The 19893-nt window shown below is 42.0% G+C and overlaps 1 non-coding gene across 1 annotated transcript; it reads right to left on the bottom strand.

The window, feature by feature from the left end:
• Nucleotides 1-79: 79 nt before the first annotated feature.
• On the bottom strand, nt 80-166 carry trnastop-uca (transfer RNA opal suppressor (anticodon UCA)). The gene has a single exon. It is a non-coding gene; the product is annotated as a tRNA-Sec (tRNA).
• Between the last annotated feature and the right edge of the window lie 19727 nt (nt 167-19893).

Genomic DNA, 19893 nt, shown 5'->3' with positions numbered 1-19893 from the left:
ATGACTATTTTATTCAAACCGAAGAAAGATTCGATATTACACTCAGATTTATTACGATTAAATTAAAAATGCGATTTCACGCCCGAAAGGTGGAATTGAACCACTCTGCCGCTAAGCAGCTACAGGTTTGAAGCCTGCACCCCGGACCACCGAGGCTCATCCGGGCATCTTCAATAACTCGCGCCAGAGTTATATATACCACAACACAGTAAAAACTGTTTCCACGAGGGTAGATTATTAAAAAAATATGCAGTGTATGTACCAAGAATATAATTATAAAACTTATACAACAGTATATAAAAGAAAACGTAATACATTTGATATGAAACTAAAAATTAGTGTTACAAAGCACCGTCGTGAATGATGGTCCGCGCATGCAAATTACTCAACTCTCATTGGCTCACACTTGGTCGGACTACATGAAGACTTTTTTTCTTTTCTTTTTAATTTAGGACCAAGTTCACTTTTTTTTTTAAACAAATCGTCAGCGTTCGTGTCCAAAATACACTACAATTTTCCAGGTTCGATAAACACATCAAATCATTTATCAACAACTGAGCTCGGTTTATTGTACGCAGAACACCCAGAGCTAAATGCTACTAGTGAATGAGCTCGAATGATAAATATGTTAATACCTTAATATATATGGACTGTTCTCTGTTTGATAATATAAGCATTTTTACAAAGTTTTCATTACAAATATAATGGCATATATAGATTGTACAGAACATACAACCCCAATTGCAAAAAAGTTGGGACAAAGTACAAATTGTAAATAAAAACGGAATGCAATAATTTACAGATCTCAAAAACTGATATTGTATTCACAATAGAACATAGACAACATATCAAATGTCGAAAGTGAGACATTTTGAAATTTCATGCCAAATATTGGCTCATTTGAAATTTCATGACAGCAACACATCTCAAAAAAGTTGGGACAGGGGCAATAAGAGGCTGGAAAAGTTAAAGGTACAAAAAAGGAACAGCTGGAGGACCAAATTGCAACTCATTAGGTCAATTGGCAATAGGTCATTAACATGACTGGGTATAAAAAGAGCATCTTGGAGTGGCAGCGGCTCTCAGAAGTAAAGATGGGAAGAGGATCACCAATCCCCCTAATTCTGCGCCGACAAATAGTGGAGCAATATCAGAAAGGAGTTCGACAGTGTAAAACTGCAAAGAGTTTGAACATATCATCATCTACAGTGCATAATATCATCCAAAGATTCAGAGAATCTGGAAGAATCTCTGTGCGTAAGGGTCAAGGCCGGAAAACCATACCGGGTGCCCGTGATCTTCGGGCCCTTAGATGGCACTGCATCACATACAGGCATGCTTCTGTATTGGAAATCACAAAATGGGCTCAGGAATATTTCCAGAGAACATTATCTGTGAACACAATTCATCGTGCCATCCGCCGTTGCCAGCTAAAACTCTATAGTTCAAAGAAGAAGCGTATCTAAACATGATGCAATAGTGCAGACGTCTTCTCTGGGCCAAGGCTCGTTTAAAATGGACTGTGGCAAAGTGGAAAACTGTTCTGTGGTCAGACGAATCAAAATTTGAAGTCCTTTATGGAAATCAGGGCCGCCGTGTCATTCGGACTAAAGAGGAGAAGGACGACCCAAGTTGAGAAGCCTGCATCTCTGATGGTATGGGGTTGCATTAGTGCGTGTGGCATGAGGAGCTTACACATCTGGAAAGATACCATCAATGCTGAAAGGTATATCCAGGTTCTACAGCAACATATGCTCCCATCCAGACGACGTCTCTTTCAGGGAAGACCTTGCATTTTCCAACATGGCAATGCCAAACCACATACTGCATCAATTACAGCATCATGGCTGCGTAGAAGAAGGGTCCGGGTACTGAACTGGCCAGCCTGCAGTCCAGATCTTTCACCCATAGAAAACATTTGGCGCATCATAAAATGGAAGATACGACAAAAAAGACCTAAGACAGTTGAGCAACTAGAATCCTACATTAGACAAGAATGGGTTAACATTCCTATCCCTAAACTTGAGCAGCTTGTCTCCTCAGTCCCCAGACGCTTACAGACTTGTAAAGAGAAAAGGGGATGTCTCACAGTGGGAAACATGGCCTTGTCCCAACTTTTTTGAGATGTGTTGTTGTCATGAAATTTAAAATCACCTAATGTTTCTCTTTAAATGATACATTTTCTCAGTTTAAACATTTGATATGTCATCTATGTTCTATTCTGAATAAAATATGGACTTTTGAAACTTCCACATCATTGCATTCCGTTTTTATTTACAGTTTGTACTTTGTCCCAACTTTTTTGGAATTGGGGTTGTACTACAGTTATTTAGAACTGATAAGTATTTTAGTCCTCAGCTGATTATTTTAAATCTCCTCTAAAAGTTAGCATGACAGTGCTATATGTGGATGAAACTAAATATTGAATATATGTTTGTATATCCTTAAAAACAATTTGCAAATTTCTTGCAGACTTTTTTTCACACAAGCTCGACCACAGGTATCTCTAAACTGTGACTCTTTCAAATGTTTTCATAGTTTATTTCAATGATTACACTCAAGTTCAATGATCCTACCACCACCATGTTTCACAGATGGGATAAGGTTCTTATGCTGGAATGCAGTGTTTTCCTTTCTCCAAACATAACACTTCTCATTTAAACCAAAAAGTTCTGTTTTGGCCTCATCCATCCACAAAACATTTTTAAATAAATGGTTTGGATGTCATATTGAGGTATTAATATAAGGTAGTGGGCAGCAGGGTTGTGCAGTTAATACCTGTGAGACACTGTTGCCTCATAGCAAGCAGATTCTGGGTTCGAACCTGCTGGTCGACTGGGGCTTTCTGTGTGGAGTCTGTATGTTCTGCCTGCATGAGTTTCCTCCTACAGTCCAAAGACGTGGACTAGGTCAATTGGCCGCTCGAAATTTCCCATGAACGTGGGTCTGTGCTTCTCACCCTGAAGCACAGACTCACGTTCATGGGAAATTTCGAGTGGCCAATTGACCTAGTCCATGTCTTTGGACTGTAGGAGGAAACTCATGCAGGCAGAACATACAGAGTCACTCGGGAGGAGCTCGGAGTAGAGCCGCTGCTCCTCCACATCGAGAGGAATCAGCTGAGGTGGCTCGGGCATCTCTTTCGGATGCTTCCTGGACACCTCCCTGGGGAGGTGTTCCAGGCATGTCCCCCTGGGAGGAGGCCCCAGGGAAGACCCAGAACAAGCTGGATGGACTATGTCTCTCGGCTGGCCTGGGAACGCCTCGGTGTTCTTCCCAAGGAGCTGGCCGAGGTGTCTGGGGAAAGGGAAGTTTGGGCTTCCATGCTCAGACTGCTGCCTCCGCGACCCGGCCCCGGATAAGCGGAAGAAGACAAGACGTGAGTCTGTGTCAGCCCCATGAGAGACTGGCGGCCTGTCCAGAGTGTACCCCACCTCCTGCCAGCTGGGATTGTCTCCATCTCATCTGTGACCCACAATGGATAAGCAGGTGGATAGTCTCATCTCATCTCATCATCTCTAGCCACTTTTTCCTGTTCTACAGGGTCGCAGGCAAGCTGGAGCCTATCCCAGCTTACTACAGGCGAAAGGCGGGGTACACCCTGGACAAGTCGCCAGGTCATCACAGGGCTGACACATAGACACAGACAGACACCCATTCACACTCACGTTCACACCTACAGTCAATTTAGAGTCACCAGTTAACGTAACCTGCATGTCTTTGGACTGTGGGGGAAACCAGAGCACCCGGAGGAAACCCACGCGGACACGAGGAGAACATGCAACCTCCGCACAGAAAGGCCCTCGCCGGCCATGGGGCTCGAACCCGGACCTTCTTGCTGTGAGGCGACAGCGCTAACCACTACACCACCGTGCTGCCCTGAACAATTTCAAAACCCCCAAAATTGGGGGGGCAAACTTCTGGGCCAGAGGAGTACCAACAAATAGCTGACTATACCCCAAATCCTGAATAAGTCCAATGCAGAGTGCCTATTTTATCAGATGGAAATTCTTCCTCAGTGATGAGGAGCAGGTAAGCAAACATGTAGATCATCTCTATTAGACAACAAGGAACTTCATCCAGCTATTCAGTCACACATGGATTTTAAGTTCATTAAATATATGGAGTTACTTTCCTCCTACATGATATACTGTAACTTAAAGAAGCGGTGGAATGACAATGATTTCATTTTATTTTAATTCTGTAACAAGTGTAAAATAAGTGAAGCAAGTTCATGCCCTCATGCCCAGTGTTCCCAAGAAAGGCTCTGGATTCACCCTGACCATGACCAGGTTAAGTGGTTATCGAAAGTGAGTGAATGAAAAATGTGGGTATATTTAATGTACAGATGCACAATTAATACAGTTAAACCATTTTCAATTTTTAAAAATAGGATTGTGGCAGCGGGGGCATGGTCAAGCATCGGTCTGTGACCGGAGGGCGGAGTCAGGGAAGGTAAGTGGCAGAATCAGTGCACCTGAGGTTAATTAACGTGTGTTTGTGTGTCTTCCCCAGTGACCGCGCCCTATTTAAGGAGAGAGCGAGAGTAGAGGAGGGCTCTCTCCCACACCAGATGACGTGTGTGTGTATGTGTGTGGCTGGGAGAGTGTATGTGAGTACTGAAAAGTGCAAATAAAAAGAGTTTTTGGAACTCAGTTCTGGCCTGCCGTCCTTCTGTGCTCCACCCACCCGCTCTGACTACTACAAGGACAAGAGAGTTATTTTTGATGAAGTATAAGTAAAATATTTTGTAATCATCTAAAACAACACTTTGGGGAAATAGCGTCTAACTTCATAACTTCTGGTTTTCCACTGGACTGCTCTTACAACCCTGATTCCAAAAGAGTTGGGACACTGTAACATGTAAATAAAAACAATGCAATGATTTGCAAAATGTTTTCAAACTATATTTAGTTGAATACAATACAAAGACAAGATATTTGATGTTCAAACTGATAAACTTTATTGTTTTTGGTAAAAATACACTCATTCTGAATTTTATGCCTGGAACACGTTCCAAAAAAGTTCAGACGGGCATATTTAATGCTGTGTTACATCACCTTTTCTTTTAACAACACTCAGTAAGCATTTGTGAACTGAGGACACTAATTTAAGTTTTGAAAATGAAATTCTTTCCCATTCTTGCTTAATATACAATTTCAGTTGCTCAACAGTCCGGGGTCTCTGTTGTCATATTTTGAGCTTCATAATGCACCACACATTTTCAGTGGGAGGCAGGCAGGCCAGTTTAGCACCCACACTCTTTTACTACGAAGTTGTGACATGTGCAGAATGTGGCTTGGCATTGTCTTGAGAGAATAAACAGGGATGTACCTGAAAAAGACATCATCTGGATAGCAGCATATATTGCTCCACAACCTGTATTTACCTTTAGCATTAATGGTGCCTTCACAGATGTGCAAGTTAAACTGGTGAAACAGTTAATGCTGACACCTTTCTGTTTTAGCCAGCATTAACTTTTTCAGAAGTTTGTGCTCCAGTAGCTACTACTCTAGTGGGATTGGAACACGTGGGCTAGCCTTCGTGCCGCATGTGAATCAATGAGCCTTGGCCGCCCATGACCCTGTTGCCAGTTCACTGGTTGTCTTTCCTTGGACTACTTTTGTTTGGTACTAACCACTGCATACTGGGAACACCCCACAGGATGTGCCATTTTGGAGATGCTCAGACCCAGTCATCTCGCCATCAGAATTTGGCCCTTGTCGAAGTCGCTCAAATCCTTATGCTTGCCCATTTTTCCTGCTTCCAACACATCAACTTCAAGAACTGACTGTTCTCTTGCTGTCTAATATAGACCACCCCTTGATAGGTGCCATTGTAATGAGATAATCAATGTTATTCACTTCAGCTGTCAGTGGTTTTAATTTTATGGCTGATCGGTGTAGGTCAAAAAGGATTTGCAAATCACTGCATTCTGTTTTCATTTACATTTTACACAGTGTCCTGTTTTTGGAATCAGGGATCTACTTTCTTTTCTATGTTTTAGTCATTATGTAGTAAATTATTTGTCTTCATACAGAATACTCATCTCATCTCCTCTAGCCACTTTATCCTGTTCTACAGGGTCGCAGGCAAGCTGGAGCCTATCCCAGCTGACTACGGGCGAAAAGCGGGGTACACCCTGGACAAGTCGCCAGGTCATCACAGGGCTGGGTAATAATCTCATCTCATCTCATTATCTCTAGCCGCTTTATCCTGTTCTACAGGGTCGCAGGCAAGCTGGAGCCTATCCCAGCTGACTACGGGCGAGAGGCGGGGTTCACCCTGGACAAGTCGCCAGGTCATCACAGGGCTGACACATAGACACAAACAACCATTCACACTCACATTCACACCTACGGTCAATTTAGAGTCACCAGTTAACCTAACCTGCATGTCTTTGGACTGTGGGGGAAACCGGAGCACCCGGAGGAAACCCACGCAGACACGGGGAGAACATGCAAACTCCACACAGAAAGGCCCTTGCCAGCCACGGGGCTCGAACCCGGACCTTCTTGCTGTGAGGCGACAGCTCTAACCACTACGCCACCGTGCCGTCGCTGGGTAATAATATGTTCTTTTAAAAGCAACACGTAATACATAATGGAGACACAGGGTGTCAAAAATGGAGCTGGAATGTAAACCACTGTGTCATTCACACAGTTGTCAGTTGCTTTGTGTTGTTTTCATTGAGAGGATTTGGTTAAGCATTTTAGGATATTTGATAAATGTTTCTCATTAGTTTCTTTAACATTTTGCATACTTGTCATTTTACTGCCCCGTTGCTTTCTACCATGATTTTATGAGCATAGACTGAACAATGAATATTAATTTATATAATCAGATGATAAAATGTCTATAAAATGATTTACATTCACATTACAGATGGGATGGGGCGATATCCGACTATATTGTAATAAAGTAAGTGAAAGTAAGTGAAACATCTTAATCCAGGGAGTTTTAGATCTCACAGACAGACAGAAAGCATATTTATGAATGAGTTATTATAGCTATTAGCCTGTTTAGACTGGTTACATTAATTGAATTGCATTGATCCAAAAACAAGTCAACCTATAAATAATGTCGACTTGGATCTAGAGTCCAAATATTATTATACACATTCACATAATGAGCCTACAATGTAAATAATTGGACTGTTGAATAAAAATAATCTGTTCTGAGAGGGTCCATGGAATTTATTTTACAGTTAAAGGGGTCTCTGGCTGCAGAAAGTTTGAGAACCACTGGTCTAGATACTACAGTGGGGCAAAAAAGTATTTAGTCAGACACCAATTGTGCAAGTTCTCCCACTTAAAAAGATGAGAGAGGCCTGTAATTTTCATCATAGGTACACTTCAACTATGAAAGACAGAGTGGGGGGAAAGAATCCAGGAAATCACATTGTAGGATTTTTAATGAATTAATTGGTAAATTCCTCAGTAAAATAAGTATTTGGTCACCTACAAACAAGCAAGATTTCTGGCTCTCACAGACCTGTAACTTCTTCTTTAAGAGGCTCCTCTGTCCTCCACTCGTTACCTGTATTAATGGCACCTGTTTGAACTCATTATCAGTATAAAAGACACCTCTCCAGAACCTCAAACAGTCACACTCCAAACTCCACTATGGCCAAGACCAAAGAGCTGTCAAAGGACACCAGAAACAAAATTGTAGACCTGCACCAGGCTGGGAAGACTGAATCTGCAATAGGTAAGCAGCTTGGTGTGAAGAAATCAACTGTGGGAGCAATTATTAGAAAATGGAAGACATACAAGACCACTGATAATCTCCCTCGATTTGAGGCTCCATGCAAGATCTCACCCCGTGGGGTCAAAATGATCACAAGAACGGTGAGCAAAAATCCCAGAACCACACGGGGGGACCTAGTGAATGACCTACAGAGAGCTGGGACCAAAGTAACAAAGGCTACCATCAGTAACACACTACGCTGCCAGGGACTCAAATCCTGCAGTGCCAGACGTGTCCCCCTGCTTAAGCCAGTACATGTCCAGGCCCATCTGAAGTTTGCTAGAGAGCATTTGGATGATCCAGAAGAGGATTGGGAGAATGTCATATGGTCAGATGAAACCAAAATAGAACTTTTTGGTAAAAACTCAACTTGTCGTGTTTGGAGGAGAAAGAATGCTGAGTTGCATCCAGAGAACACCAAACCTACTGTGAAGCATGGGGGTGGAAACATCATGCTTTGGGGCTGTTTTTCTGCAAAGGGACCAGGACGACTGATCCGTGTAAAGGAAAGAATGAATGGGTCCATGTATCGTGAGATTTTGAGTGAAAACTTCCTTCCATCAGCAAGGGCATTGAAGATGAAACGTGGCTGGGTCATTCAGCATGACAATGATCCCAAACACACCGCCCGGGCAACGAAGGAGTGGCTTCGTAAGAAGCATTTCAAGGTCCTGGAGTGGCCTAGCCAGTCTCCAGATCTCAACCCCATAGAAAATCTTTGGAGGGAGTTAAAAGTCCGTGTTGCCCAGCGACAGCCCCAAAACATCACTGCTCTAGAGGAGATCTGCATGGAGGAATGGGCCAAAATACCAGCAACAGTGTGTGAAAACCTTGTGAAGACTTACAGAAAACGTTTGACCTCTGTCATTGCCACAAAGGGTATATAACAAAGTATTGAGATGAACTTTTGTTATTGACCAAATACTTATTTTCCACCATAACTTGCAAATAAATTCTTTAAAAATCAGACAATGTGATTTTCTGGATTTTTTTTCTCATTTTGTCTCTCATAGTTGAGGTATACCTATGATGAAAATTACAGGCCTCTGTCATCTTTTTAAGTGGGAGAACTTGCACAATTGGTGACTGACTAAATACTTTTTTGCCCCACTGTAAATAACAACCCAGATGAGAACAAGAAAAAAATGTATTTCTAAATTGTTTTTGTAAACTAGTGAAGCTCATTAGCAATTCTCTTAACAAGCTGTTTTAGAACAAAATTCTTGCTCAACAATTTGTGTGCTTTAAGTCATTTATTGTATTATTAGAACCAGTTGAAGTTGCAAATAGGAATAGACAATTTGGTAATATACAACTCCAATTCCATAAATTTGGGACACATTACATTACATGGCATTTAGCAGACGCTCTTATCCAGAGTGACGTACAAGGAATGCAAAAGTCAGGTACACAAAGTACTGAACTTCTAGACAAGAAAGTTATAGTGCTAACTGAACAAGTAACAGCAATACCTAGTGTAATATGCTGTTGAAGCCAAGGAACCAATCAACCATATAAAGTATAACTAAATAGAGGACAAAACAGCTACCCCCAGGCTAGACCAATATGCAGTTACACAGTGGGCAGGGAAGGAGGGGAGAAGTGCAGTCTGAAGAGGTGAATCTTCAGTCTGCGCTTGAAGGTGGTCAGAAAGTCAGCAGTTCTGACCTCAATGGGAAGGTCATTCCACCAATGGGGAACCAGGACAGACAGTAGTCTTGAGTGGGTGGGGCAGGAATAGAGAGGATGAAGGGTCAGGCGACCAGTAGTAACAGAGCATAGGGCTCTGGCTGGCATGTAGGGGCGGATCAGTCTCTGGAGGTAGATTAGATTAGATAAAACTTTATTGATCCCTTTGAGAGGGTTCCCTCAAGGAAATTAAGATTCCAGTAGCATCATTACAGATAAACAGAGAAAAGAAATAGAGAAAACTTCTAGATAAATTAAAATAAATTAAGTATTTACATTTACAAATATAAAAAGAATAAGATATGGGGAAGAGAGGAAGGGAGGAGAGAGGGGGGAAGGAGGGTGAAAAAAGGTGGGGAGAAGGGGGGGCCACGGCAGGAGAGATATTGCACTTTATATTGCACATTGTCCGGTATTGCTTATTGTTAGGCGAGGCTACTGCTCCTTCCCATCCTCTGTCCTCCTGTTACCCCTCCCCCCCCAGAGAGGAGTTGTACAGTCTGATGGCGTGAGGGACAAAGGAGTTTTTATGTCTGTTCGTCCTGCACTTGGGAAGGAACATTCTGTCACTGAACAGGCTCCTCTGGTTGCTGATGACGGTGTGCAGAGGGTGACTGGCATCGTCCATGATGTTCAATAGTTTGTCCATAGACCTCTTCTCTACCACCGTCACCAGAGAGTCCAGCTTCATGCCAACCACAGAGCCAGCCCGCCTGATCAGTTTGTCCAGCCTGGATGTGTCCTTCTTGGATGTGCTGCCCCCCCAGCATACCATGGTGTAAAACAGGACACTGGCGACCACAGACTGATAGAACATCCACAGGAGTTTCCTGCAGATGTTAAAGGACTGCAGCCTCCTAAGGAAGTATAGCCTGCTCTGTTCCTTCCTGTATAAGTGATTGGTGTTGCAAGTCCAGTCCAGCTTGCTGTCCAGCCACAGCCCGAGGTACTTGTAGGAATCCACAGCCTCCACCTCGACTCCCTTGATCAGAACTGGTCGTGACCTTGGTCTGGACCTCCCAAAGTCAATGACCAGCTCCTTGGTCTTCGAGGTGTTGAGCTGCAGATGGTTCTTGTTGCACCACACAGCAAAGTCCCTCACCAGGCTCCTATACTCCTCCTCTCTGTCATCACTGATACACCCAACAATGGCTGGTCCTAACCCCTCGAGAGCCTGGTAAGCTAGCAGCAGTGCCTTAAATTTGATATGAGCTCAATAGGTAGCCAGTGCAGTTCAGAGGGGTGACATGAGAAGAATGAGGGAGGATGTAGACCAGGCGAGCTTCAGCATTCTGGATGAGCTGCAGGAGTCTGATGGCAGAAGCTGGAAGGAGAGAGTTGCAGTAGTCCAAACAGGAGAGGATCAGTGCTTAGACCAGGAGCTGAGCAGAGTAGGGGGTAAGAAAAGGGCAGATCCTTCAGATGTTGTTGAGGAGGAATCTACATGTCCAGGTCACTGCAGTGATGCTTGCTGAGGAGGAGAGTTTGTCTTTGAACATGACCCCTAGGTTCGTCGCACTGGGTGAAGGAGACCTAGATATGTCCCACATGGAGATGACAATGTCCAGGGTTGGAGAGGATGGAGCAGGAATGCAGATTACCTCTGTCTTGCCTGGGTTCAGCTTTAGGTGATGGTTGTCCATAAATAAAACATAAATAAAAAACAGAATCTGCGATGACCTGGCAACTTGTCCAGGGTGTACCCCGCCTCTCGCCCATAGTCAGCTGGGATAGGCTCCAGCTTGGCTGTGACCCTGTACAGGATAAGCAGCTACAGATAATGGATGGATGGATAAAAAAACAGAATATGATGATTTGCAAATCATGGAAACCCTATATTTCATTGAAAATAGTACAAAGACAACATATCAAATGTTGAAACTGAGAAATTTTTTTGTTTTTTGAAAAATATATGCTCATTTTGAATGTGATGTCAGCAACAAATTTCGAATAAGTTGGGTCAGGGGCGTGTTTACCACTGTACTGCATCACCTCAACTTTTAACAATACTCTGTAAATGTTTGGGAATTGAGGAGACCAATTGCTGTAGTTTTGAAAGAGAAATGTTGTCCCATTCTTGCCTGATATATAATTTCAGTTGCTCAACAGTTCGGGGTCTCCTTTGTCGTATTTTGTGCTTCATAATGCGCCGAATGTTTTAAATGGGAGACAGGTCTGGACTGCAGCAGGCCAGTTTAGCACCTGGACTCTTTTACTACGGCGCCATACAGTTTTAATATGTGCAGAAAGCAGTTTGGCATTGTCTTGCTGAAAGAAGGAAGGGCTTCCCTGAAAAAGAAAAGAATTTCTACTTTTGATTCATCAGACCTCGGGACAGTTTTCCACTTCGCCTCAGTCCATTGTAAAAGAGCTCGGGCCCAGAGAAGGTGGCGGTGTTTCTGGATATACAGTGGTGCTTGAAAGTTTGTGAACCCTTTAGAATTTTCTAGATTTCTGCATAAAAATGACCTAAAACATCATCAGATTTTCACACAAGTCCTAAAAGTAGATAAAGAGAACCCAGTTAAACAAATGAGACAAAAATATTATACTTGGTCATTTATTTATTGAGTAAAATGATCCAATATTACATATCTGTGAGTGGCAAAAGTATGTGAACCTTTGCTTTCAGTATCTGGTGTGACCCCCTTGTGCAGCAATAACTGCAACTAAACGTTTCCGGTAACTGTTGATCAGTCCTGCACACCGGCTTGGAGGAATTTTAGCCCATTCCTCAATACAGAACAGCTTCAAATCTGGGATGTTGGTGGGTTTCCTCACATGAACTGCTCGCTTCAGGTCCTTCCACAACATTTCGATTGGATTAAGGTCAGGACTTTGACTTGGCCATTCCAAAACATTAACTGTATTCTTGTTTAATCATTCTTTGGTAGAACGACTTGTGTGCTTAAGGTTGTTGTCTTGCTGCATGACCCACCTTCTCTTGAGATTCAGTTCATGGACAGATGTCCTGACATTTTCCTTTAGAATTCACTGGTATAATTCAGAATTCATTGTTCCATCAATGATGGCAAGCCGTCCTGGCCCAGATGCAACAAAACAGGCCCAAATCATGATACTACCACCACCATGTTTCACAGATGGGATATGGTTCTTATGCTGGAATGCAGTGTTTTCCTTTCTCCAAACATAACGCTTCTCATTTCAACCAAAATGTTCTATTTTGGTCTCATCCTTCACAAAACATTTTTCCAATAGCTGTCTGGCTTGTCCACGTGATCTTTAGCAAACTGCAGATGAGCAGCAATGTTCTTTTTGGAGAGCAGTGGCTTTCTCCTTGCAAGCCTGCCATGCACACCATTGTTGTTCAGTGTTCTCCTGATGGTGGACTCATGAACATTAATATTAACCAATGTGAGAGAGGCCTTCAGTTGCTTAGAAGTCACCCTGGGGTCCTTTGTGACCTCGCCGACTATTACACGCCTTGCTCTTGGAGTGATCTTTGTTGGTCGACCACTCCTGGGGAGGGTAACAATGGTCTTAAATTTCCTGCATTTGTACACAATCTGTCTGACTGTGGATTGGTGGAGTCCAAACTCTTTAGAGATTGTTTTGTAACCTTTTCCAGCCTGATGAGCATCAACAATGCTGTTTCTGAGGTCCTCAGAAATCTCCTTTGTTCGTACTATTATACACTTCCACAAACATGTGTTGTGAAGATCAGACTTTGATAGATCCCTGTTCTTTAAATAAAACAGGGTGCCCACTCACACCTGATTGTCATCCCATCGATTGAAATCACCTGACTCTAATTTCACCTTCAAATTAACTATTAATCCTAGAGGTTCACATACTTTTGCCACTCACAGATATGTAATATTGGATCATTTTCCTCAATAAATAAATGACCAAGTATAATATTTTTGTCTTATTTGTTTAACTGGATTCTCTTTACCTATTTTTAGGACTTGTGTGACAATCTGATGATGTTTAAGGTCATATTTATGCAGAAATATAGAAAATTCTAAAGGGTTCACAAACTTTCAAGCACCACTGTATATATATTATATTTGTGTGTATATATATATATATATATATATATATATATATATATATATATGTTGAAATATTGTTTATATATTGTTTATATATATTTATATATATTAACTTGCATTTGTAGATGCAGTAATGAACTGTTTTCACAGATGATGGTTTTCTGAAGTGTTCCTGAGCCCATACAGTGATTTCTACTACAGATACGTGTCTGCTTTTAATGCAGTGTCTCCTGAAGGCCTGAAGATCACAGGCATCCAATGTCAGTTTTCAGCCTTGTCTCTTGCATACAGAGATTCCCCCAGATTCTCTGAACCTTTTAATGATATTATGGACCATAGATCAGTGTTTCTCAACCACTGGGCCATGGCCCATTTGTGGGTCTCGAAGCGCCATCTAGTGAGCTGTGAATTTTTTTCAAGTTTGAAGCCAAATACTAAATACTGTAGATGACTTGCAACCACGTGATAAAAATGTGCTACATCATGAGCATCCGCCATGATGGTGGATATACAAAGCAACTCGGATGGCAGCTGTTGAACGTGTGTCTGTAAACAATGCTGAATTGTCTCAGTATTACCACGATTTGAACAATCGAGTGAAGATAGATATGTGTGGGTTTTGACCCATATTATTGAAAAAAGTCAGACTTTTCTGAAGATAAGACACTTCTACCGACCATCGAGTACGAATACAGGCCATTTCATCTAAAGCCTTTTTCATACGCACTATCAATTATTTTACATTTCAGGTATTTGTTTGTCTGAAAAAAGGTGGAATTCTCAATAGAATTTGACTGAAGCAAAACACATTTTTGTAAAGCAAATGAGTGCCATAGTATGGATTATATTAAATCTTTAGGTGCCAAGCATCGCTCTCGTGGGGCTTTAATTTGCGAATCCTGGGCCGAGGCGCAGCCCTACCGACCCGACACCATGCTCTTTCGAAGGGGGAGGCTTAGAGGGAGGGGCCTGTAACATTTGGCTTCGCTGTGAGTGCCGTTCACGAAGTTATTAATTTTTAAAGCCGGCTGGATCATGTTAAATCTTTAGGTGCAGAGCAGCGCTCTCGCGGGGGCATCGTTCGCGAATTCCTTCTTTGTTAGCATGTAAGGATCTAATCCCATTGAGTGGGTTCTATATCCACTTCTTGGTTTTAATAACCTGCTTGTTTGCTGAACACAAACATGGCAATAAGTTCTTGTGTTAATGGACCAGACTCCACTTTTGGATCATTAATCCCTTTTGACCGAAAATGTCCTGCATACATGGGTTTATGTTGGCTTCTGGCACATCCATACAGATTTAAATACAGTACCTCTAATTAAAAACAAATGGTTTTTATCACATTTATTTAATTCCTGGGCTCCCATCTGTAACAGGGAGTAATGTTGCATCCCATTAATACACTTTACAGTAGATTATTAGATTTTAATCGAATTGATTAAATAATTGGGGGTCTTTTTTAATGGGCCCCGACTCGTTATAAGTACGAATAGGTGGGGTTTAAAGCAGAAAAGGTTGAGAACCCCTGACGTAGATGATGTGATCCCCAAATTTGTTGCAGTTTTACATTGAGGAATGTTATTCTTAAATTGTTGCACTGTTTGCCCACGCAGTCTTTCACAGAGCGGTGAACCCCGCCCCATCTTTACTTCTGAGAGACTCCGCCTCCCTGGGATGCTCTTTTTATACCCAATCATCTTACTGACCTGTTGACAATTAACCAAATTAGTTTTTTTTTTTTTTTAGCATTACACAATATTTTCAGGCTTTTGTTGCCCCGTCCCAACTTTTCTGAAACTTGTTGCTGACATCAAATTCAAAATGAGCATATATTTTTCAAAAAACATTAAAACTTCTCGGGCGGCACGGTGGTGTAGTGGTTAGCGCTGTTGCCTCACAGCAAGAAGGTCCGGGTTCGAGCCCCGTGGCCGGCGAGGGCTTTTCTGTGCGGAGTTTGCATGTTCTCCCCATGTCCGTGTGGGTTTCCTCCGGATGCTCCGGTTTCCCCCACAGTCCAAAGACATGCAGGTTAGGTTAACTGGTGACTCTAAATTGACCGTAGGTGTGAATGTGAGTGTGAATGGTTGTCTGTGTCTATGTGTCAGCCCTGCGATGACCTGGCGACTTGTCCAGGGTGTACCCTGCCTTTCGCCCATAGTCAGCTGGGATAGGCTCCAGCTTGCCTGCGACCCTGTAGAACAGGATAAAGCGGCTACAGATAATGAGATGAGATTAAAACTTCTCAGTTTCAACATTTTATATGTTGTCTTTGTACTATTTTCAACTAAATATAGGGTTTCCATGATTTGTAAATCGTCATATTCTGGTTATTTACATTTTACATAGTGTCCCAAATTTATGGAGTTGGGGTTGTAATATCAGTAGGGTGATATACTGATATCATGTCACAGCAGACTTATCCAGGGTATTTTCTCAGGCATCACAATATCTTTATCTGAGATTATTTAAAAAAAAAATACAAACTGCACTGAAGCATTCAGTGATAAATGAAAGCTGTATATTTTTTCCTCCTTCTGTTCAGCAGTGTTATTCATATGGTATTTCTAGACATTAAATAAAAGTATCATCAAACTCAATGCAAAACTGCTGTTCTGTTGGCAGCTGCTCCATAAACCTACTATATAGAGAGAGGATATCACACGGTTGTGTGAAGATATGAAGTTTATCTTTGAGTGGTGAATGTATATTCATGAGTGAGCAAAGTAAATGAGTGATACATTTTTCAACACAAGAAGGTAATCTTCTTTAGATTATATGGATACATCCACAAAAAATGCAAGTTAATCAAAAGAATTTTAATTTTGAACCGTTTCGCCATTTTGACAAAGCGCGTCTAGTCAGCAGGAAAACACTGGGAGTGACATCATCAGAGTGAAATATCGGAAAATATTACACCTACGGGCCACTTTTTCCATGGAATAAAAACGTGTTCTATTCCCTTCTAGTAGGTTTATCGATACCATGCAATATTATCATCATATTGCTTATCCTACATGTATTACACCACTCTCCCCAATGGAGAATGAGCTTGCAATATTGTTACAATATTGCATGTTGTCAAGATAACACGTCACACGTCAGAGCTGATACGAAGATCCAACGACAAAACTTTTCTGCTGTGCATGTGCACAATCATTTCTTTGTCGGCTGGGAAAGCGAGAAGACGAGGCTAATCCAGTGCTACTGCTAGGTTTAAGCAGTAAGTAAATAAATAAACTGAAAACTGAAACTAAAGACTCGCTGAACACCCGAAAGGCTACCAAAACTTCATTAGATATTCTTCACGCATATTTACAAGAGAAAAGAAGAAAAAAAAGACATCGAAAAACTGGAAGAGAGACACCTCGGAGATGTAAAACTTCCATGCTAGTGAGTGACTGTGACAGTTTGTAAACAAACATGACCGCGAGGTTTGCTTCGTTAAAAATGTCAGATTTTGGGAGAATTTTGGCTGCCAGGTCGCTCTGTTGTGTGGAGCTGTCGATGTTGATTTTAAAAGTAACTAAGTAAATTACACAGGGAAATGAATACTTAAGTCTGAGTGAAAAATACTGTTGCGAGCGTGCAGCGTGGAAGAAGAGTCTGGAGACAGAAATCTTAGTTTTTCAGTCGTTAGCCTGTGCTACTGATGAACACTACAGCAGCTGGAAGGTGACTGCACTGCTGCACTAACTCACGGGTAAGCCAGAGTTGGTCTTTGAGAATACTGATATGTTTATTATACATACATATGTATAATAATAATATTGGCTGGCTTTTTTTCATGGTCTATCAGATATATTCCATTCAGCTACTCGTCTTCAACTTGTTCAGTATCATGCTTGCTGAATGGAATACATCTGATGGACCACTCAACGCCAGCCAATATTATTTAAATATGTCCCTCAGATCCACAATGTGGGCGGCACAGTGGTGTAGTGGTTAGCGCTATCGCCTCACAGCAAGAAAGTCCTGGGTTCGAGCCCCGGGGCCGGCGAGGGCCTTTCTGTGCAGAGTTTGCATGTTCTCCCCGTGTCCGCGTGGGTTTCCTCCGGGTGCTCCGGTTTCCCCCACAGTCCAAAGACATGCAGGTTAGGTTAACTGGTGACTCTAAATTGAGCGTAGGTGTGAATGTGAGTGTGAATGGTTGTCTGTGTCTATGTGTCAGCCCTGTGATGACCTGGCGACTTGTCCAGGGTGTACCCCGCCTTTTGCCCGTAGTCAGCTGGGATAGGCTCCAGCTTGCCTGCGACCCTGTAGAAGGATAAAGCGGCTAGAGATAATGAGATGAGATGAGATGAGATCCACAATGTACTTCGTATGAAAAATGCGAGTTTTTCAACACAAGAAGATAAACTTCATATCTTCAAGCCAACATGTGATTTTCTTTTTATTATATTGACACATTCACCCAAAAAAAGTCCCCAAATTTATCAAAACAATTAATCGATTTCCTCACAAGTGACCGAGATTTATGTTACGGTTTTGGTTCTCCATGTCCCGGATGGAGCTCATATGAAAAATACCATTGGTGTACCTCCCAGTAAAACACTCATGTCTATATACAGGGAGTGCAGAATTATTAGGCAAGTTGTATTTTTGAGGATTAGTTTTATTATTGAAAAACAACTATGTTCTTGATGAACCCAAAAGACTCATAAATATCAAAGCTGAGTATTTTTGGAAGTTGGAGTAGGGCTTTCTTAGTTTTAGCTATCTTAGGAGGATCTCTGTGTGTGCAGGTGACTATAACTGTGCATAATTATTAGGCAACTTAACAAAAAACAAACATATACCCATTTCACTCATTTATTTTCACCAGGGAAACCAATATAACAACTCAACATTCACTAATATACATTGCTGGCATTCAAAAAAAAAAAAAATCAGTGACTAATATAGCCGCCTTTCTTTACAAGGACACTCAAAAGCCTGCCATCCATGGATTCGGTCAGTGTTTTGATCTGTTTGCAATCAACATTGCGTGCAGCAGCAACCACAGCCTCCCAGACACTGTTCAGAGATGTGTACTGTTTCCCCTCCTTGTAGATCTCACATTTGATGAGGGACCACAGGTTTTCTATGGGGTTCAGATCAGGTGAACAAGGAGGCCACGTCATTAATCTTTCTTCCTTTAGACCCTTTCTGGCCAGCCATGCTGTGGAGTACTTGGATGCGTGTGATGGAGCATTGTCCTGCATGAAAATCATGTTTTTCTTGAAGGATGCTGACTTCTTCCTGTACCACTGCTTGAAGAAGGTGTCTTCCAAAAACTGACAATAGGACTGGGAGTTGAGCTTGACGCCATCCTCAACCCGAAAAGGTCCCACAAGCTCATCTTTGATGATACCAGCCCATACCAGTACCCCACCTCCACCTTGCTGGCGTCTGAGTCGGACTGGAGCTCTCTGCCCTTTGCTGATCCAGCCACGAGCCCATCCATCTGGCCCATCAAGACTCACTCTCATTTCATCTGTCCATAAGACCTTAGAAAAATCAGTCTTGTGATACTTCTTGGCCCAGTCTTGACGTTTCATCTTGTGTGTCTTGTTCAGTGGTGGTCGTTTTTCAGCCTTTGTTACCTTGGCCGTGTCCCTGAGTATTGCACACCTTGTGCTTTTTGACACTCCAGTGATGTTGCAGCTCTGAAATATGGCAAAACTGGTGGCGAGTGGCATCTTGGCAGCTTCACGCTTGACTTTCCTCAGTTCACGGGCAGTTAGTTTGCGCCTTTTTTTGTCAACGCGCTTCTTGCGACCCTGTTGACTATTTTGAATGAAGCGCTTGATTGTTCGATGGTCACGCTTCAAAAGCTGGGCAATTTTAAGAGTGCTCCATCCCTTTGCAATATATGTCACTATTTTTGACTTTTCTGAGTCCGTCAAATCCCTCTTCTGACCCATTTTGCCAAAGGAAAGGAAGTTGCCTAATAATTTTGCACACCTGATATAGGGTGTTGAAGTCATTAGACCACACCCCTTTTCATTACAGAGATGCACATCACCTGGTATGCTTAATTGGTAGGAGGCTTTCAAGCCTATGCAGCTTGGAGTAGGCCAACATGCATAGAGAGGGTAATGTGGTCAACATACTCATTTGCCTAATAATTCTGCACTCCCTGTACACTTATGTGCAAAATACTAGCAGTGTATTTAAAACAATTGAGAAAAAGCTCAATCCTCATAATAGCATTTATTTCCATATACACAAAGGCACTGGGAGCACTGCATATTCAATTACAAATGAAAACATGAACAAAATATCAATTTTAAACTGAAAATGAAGAAAAAAGAATAATAGGTTGTTCAAAAAAATAGCAGTGTCTGCATTTTCATTTACAAACTCGAATATTTACAGTATAAACTGAAATTTGTTTACAGATTTAGCTTTTCTGTTAATCACGAAACTAATATTTAGTTGTATGACCTTTATTTCT

The sequence above is a fragment of the Neoarius graeffei genome, chromosome 17, assembly GCF_027579695.1.
Source record: "Neoarius graeffei isolate fNeoGra1 chromosome 17, fNeoGra1.pri, whole genome shotgun sequence".
Classification (NCBI taxonomy): Eukaryota; Metazoa; Chordata; class Actinopteri; order Siluriformes; family Ariidae; genus Neoarius; species Neoarius graeffei.
This window is presented reverse-complemented; position numbering and strand designations above follow the sequence as displayed.